A 5,258-nucleotide genomic window follows, 5' to 3' on the forward strand; every position below is an offset into this window, starting at 1 on the left:
AGTGTGCACCGTGCACGCGACCGAGTAAGGCCACTCAGAGACATCCATTTCCCAGGCATATGCCCCCTACGCACTTTTGGTGGTGCACCCCGCACGAACAATCCCGCCTCGACCAGCCTGAACAATTCCCCTCTCGAAGGAAGGCCTCGGCCTTAATCGTCCACGACAAACAGCTCGACGAGGCATGAAGCACCCACGGGAGCCGGAGCACGACGATGCAGAGTCTCGGTTCACAGGAGCCTGGGAAGAACATCCCGTACGGAACCCTTTACCCGAAAACATCCGAACCGCACATGCTCGCGACAGTCCTGCCGTTAGAGAATGCACCGTGCACGCGACCGAGTAAGGCCACTCAGAGACATCCATTTCCCAGGTATATGCCCCCTACGCACTTTTGGTGGCGCAACTCGCACGAACAGTCCCACCTCGACCCCGTATACAAGCTTTTTTGCCTCGAAGAGTTCGTCGGAGACGAAGAAGCAACCTTCAGTGCAACCGTAGCACTCTTTTGTGCAACCGCCCAAACAACGCCCCCTCTACCCTCTGTCGAAACACTCGGCATTGCTGCTCCCTAAGGTGAGCTTCTCCTCATAGGCAATTCCGCTCTTATCCGGTCACGTTTGTGTGCCCGAATTTCGCAAGGCAACCTCCATGGGACATGGAAAAGACTCGAGAAGAGAGCTCGCTCACGGGAGAGAGAAGCCAAGGAGACCACGAGAGTGCTGAGAGTGGGACAGCGCTGAATAGGCGGGAGAAGCCTGCGCGTATAAACGGAGATATATATCCAATTGCAACGAAGGAACGTGCCAAAGATCGAGAACAATGGCAGAAATGCTAGTAACGTGCACTTCGGGACCAACGCATCACCGGAAGACAACCGCCAAACATCGAAAGAGTCGCGATGCTCCGCAACCTACGTGCAAAGCGGTCGCACACCGGGTAAGGGAGTGAGAGCCCCAAACATAGCTGGGCGAGGCGCTCACTCCGCTCTTTAATATCTCGTTAATACCGCCAAGGAAATGGCACAAGCACACACACACAAGCATCCTCGGAAGAGGACAGTTCGAGTGACAGGTCAAATCCAAGAGTTCCGAAGACTACCTCCAGGAACAATCGGGAACAAGACCGATTACAAGTCGTCGAGTCTGTTACTGGGCGAACACGAGATGCGCACAGGAAATCGATCAGCCCTCACAATGGCCCAAGGCCAGAGATCGGACTGCTACGATTTACCCCAACAATCATCGTGCCACTCTTCGCAGAGAGGTGATAGACGCCAACGAGCCCGCGCATAGCAATCGAGGTGTAAAAAGGGCGTTGAAGGCAGGAAGCCTGGACGAAAGAGGCTACGAGGTCACCTCGAAGCGGTCTAAGAATCGGGCGCACTTGGGGCGACTACCAGTGCCAACCCCTTATCCCGCGGTGCGTCCGACACACAGAAATTTCCAAGGCGGCCAAGGAGCCTCCCCGCATAGCAATCGGGGTGTGAGGTTACGGATGCAGCATTGATAGCAATCGAGGTGGGAGGCGAAGGATGCAGAAGTGAGAGCCGAGGGATGTAGCAGAGATAGCAATCGGGGTGTGTGATGCAGAAGAGATAGCAATCGAGGTGTGCGGTGGGAAGGGCCCAGCAGCCAGAATGCATGAAGCGACGGATGAAGCAGTGATGACAACCGGGCTGTGAGGAGAGGAGGGATGCAGCCAAGAAAGCAATCAGGGCTCGAGGCAAGGGATGCATCAAGGATAGCAATCATGTTGTGAGGCGAGATTCCAAAGGCTAAACGTGAGAGGCTGCAGGGTCGACTCAGAGAGGTCTATGCATGTGAGAGGCTGAAAGAAAGGTCAACTCGGAGCGGTCTATGCATCGGGCGCGCTTGGGGCGACTACCAGTGCCAACCCCTTATCCCGCGACGCGTCCGACAAAGAGAACGTTCCAAGGCGGCAGAGGAGGTTACCAGCCGAAGGATGCAGTAGCAATAACAGGTATAGTTCCGCGGCGGCCGAGAAGACTCACCGCATAGGAATCGGGATGCGAGGCGAGGGATGCGGCGGGAAGGCCCCGACGGCTAAACGGAAGAGGCTGCAGGGCCGCCTCGGAATGGTCCAAGCATCGGACGCGATTGGGACGACTACCAGTGCCAACCCCTTATCCCGCGATGCGTCCGATACACAGATAGTTCCAAGGCGGCCGAGGAGCCTCACCGCATATCAATCGGGGTGCGAGGCGAGGGATGGGGCGGGAAGGCCCCAACGGCTAGACGGAAGAGGCTTCAGGGCCACCTCGGAATGCTCCAAGCATCGGACGCGCTTGGGGCGACTACCAGTGCCAACCCCTTATCCCGCGATGCGTCCGATACACAGATGGTTCCAAGGCGGCCGAGGAGCCTCACCGCATAGCAATCGGGGGTGCGAGGCGAGGGATGGGGCGGGAAGGCCCCAACGGCTAGACGGAAGAGGCTTCAGGGCCGCCTCGGAATGGTCCAAGCATCGGACGCGCTTGGGGCGACTACCAGTGACAACCCCTCATCCCGCGATGCGTCCGATACGAAGATGGTTCCAAGGCGGCCGAGGAGCCTCACCGCATAGCAATCGGGGTGCGAGGTGGGGGATGCGGCGAGATGGCCCCAACGGCTAGACGGAAGAGGCCACAGGGCCGCGTCGGAATAGTCCAAGCATCGGACGCGCTTGGGGCGACTACCAGTGACAACCCCTTATCCCGCGATGCGTCCGATACGAAGATAGTTCCAAGGCGGCCGAGGAGCCTCACCGCATAGCAATCCGGGTGCGAGGTGGGGGATGCGGCGAGATGGCCCCAACGGCTAGACGGAAGAGGCTGCAGGGCCGCCTCGGAATAGTCCAAGCATCGGACGCGCTTGGGGCGACTACCAGTGACAACCCCTTATCCCGCGATGCTTCCGATACGAAGACAGTTCCAAGGCGGCCGAGGAGCCTCACCGCATAGCAATGGGGGTGCGAGGTGAGGGATGCGGCGAGATGGCCCCAACGGCTAGACGGAAGAGGCCACAGGGCCGCCTCGGAATAGTCCAAGCATCGGACGCGCTTGGGGCGACTACCAGTGACAACCCCTTATCCCGCGATGCATCCGATACGAAGATAGTTCCCAGGCGGCCGAGGAGCCTCACCGCATAGCAATCGGGGTGCGAGGCGAGGGATGCGGCGAGATGGCCCCAAAGGGTAGACGGAAGAGGCTGCGGGGCCGCCTCGGAATAGTCCAAGCATCGAACGCGCTTGGGGCGACTACCACTGCCAACCCCTTATCCCGCGATGCGTCCGATACACAGATAGTTCCGAGGCGGCCGAGGAGCTGGGGGATGCGGCGAGATGGCCCCAACGGCTAGACGGAAGAGGCTGCAGGGCCGCCTCGGAATAGTCCAAGCATCGGACGCGCTTGGGGCGACTACCAGTGACAACCCCTTATCCCGCGATGCGTCCGATACACAGATAGTTCCGAGGCGGCCAAGGAGCCTCACCGCATAGCAATCGTGGTGCGAGGTGGGGGATGCAGCGAGATGGCCCCAACGGCTAGACGGAAGAGGCTGCAGGGCCGCCTCGGAATGGTCCAAGCATCGGACGCGCTTGGGGCGACTACCACTGCCAACCCCTTATCCCGCGATGCGTCCGATACACAGATAGTTCCAAGGCGGCCGAGGAGCCTCACCGAATAGCAATCGGGGTGCGAGGCGAGGGATGCGGCGAGAAAGCCCCAACGGCTAGAGGGAAGAGGCTTCAGGTCCGCCTCGGAATGGTCCAAGCATCGGACGCGCTTGGGGCGACTACCAGTGACAACCCCTTATCCCGCGACGCGTCCGATACACAGATAGTTCCAAGGCGGCCGAGGAGCCTCACCGCATAGCAATCGGGGTGCGAGGCGAGGGATGCGGCGAGAAGGACCCAACGGCTAGACGGAAGAGGCTTCAGGGCCGCCTCGGAATGGTCCAAGCATCGGACGCGCTTGGGGCGACTACCAGTGACAACCCCTTATCCCGCGACGCGTCCGATACACAGATAGTTCCAAGGCGGCCGAGGAGCCTCACCGCATAGCAATCGGGGTGCGAGGCGAGGGATGCGGCGAGAAGGACCCAACGGCTAGACGGAAGAGGCTTCAGGTCCGCCTCGGAATGGTCCAAGCATCGGACGCGCTTGGGGCGACTACCAGTGACAACCCCTTATCCCGCGACGCGTCCGATACACAGATAGTTCCAAGGCGGCCGAGGAGCCTCACCGCATAGCAATCGGGGTGCGAGGCGAGGGATGCGGCGAGAAGGACCCAACGGCTAGACGGAAGAGGCTTCAGGGCCGCCTCGGAATGGTCCAAGCATCGGACGCGCTTGGGGCGACTACCAGTGACAACCCCTTATCCCGCGATGCGTCCGATACACAGATAGTTCCAAGGCGGCCGAGGAGCCTCACCGCATAGCAATCGGGGTGCGAGGCGAGGGATGCGGCGAGAAGGACCCAACGGCTAGACGGAAGAGGCTTCAGGGCCGCCTCGGAATGGTCCAAGCATCGGACGCGCTTGGGGCGACTACCAGTGACAACCCCTTATCCCGCGACGCGTCCGATACACAGATAGTTCCAAGGCGGCCGAGGAGCCTCACCGCATAGCAATCGGGGTGCGAGGCGAGGGATGCGGCAAGAAGGACCCAACGGCTAGACGGAAGAGGCTTCAGGGCCGCCTCGGAATGGTCCAAGCATCGGACGCGCTTGGGGCGACTACCAGTGACAACCCCTTATCCCGCGACGCGTCCGATACACAGATAGTTCCAAGGCGGCCGAGGAGCCTCACCGCATAGCAATCGGGGTGCGAGGCGAGGGATGCGGCGAGAAGGACCCAACGGCTAGACGGAAGAGGCTTCAGGTCCGCCTCGGAATGGTCCAAGCATCGGACGCGCTTGGGGCGACTACCAGTGACAACCCCTTATCCCGCGACGCGTCCGATACACAGATAGTTCCAAGGCGGCCGAGGAGCCTCACCGCATAGCAATCGGGGTGCGAGGCGAGGGATGCGGCGAGAAGGACCCAACGGCTAGACGGAAGAGGCTTCAGGGCCGCCTCGGAATGGTCCAAGCATCGGACGCGCTTGGGGCGACTACCAGTGACAACCCCTTATCCCGCGACGCGTCCGATACACAGATAGTTCCAAGGCGGCCGAGGAGCCTCACCGCATAGCAATCGGGGTGCGAGGCGAGGGATGCGGCGAGAAGGACCCAACGGCTAGACGGAAGAGGCTTCAGGGC

The sequence above is a fragment of the Cryptomeria japonica genome, unplaced genomic scaffold, assembly GCF_030272615.1.
Source record: "Cryptomeria japonica unplaced genomic scaffold, Sugi_1.0 HiC_scaffold_108, whole genome shotgun sequence".
NCBI lineage: Eukaryota > Viridiplantae > Streptophyta > Pinopsida > Cupressales > Cupressaceae > Cryptomeria > Cryptomeria japonica.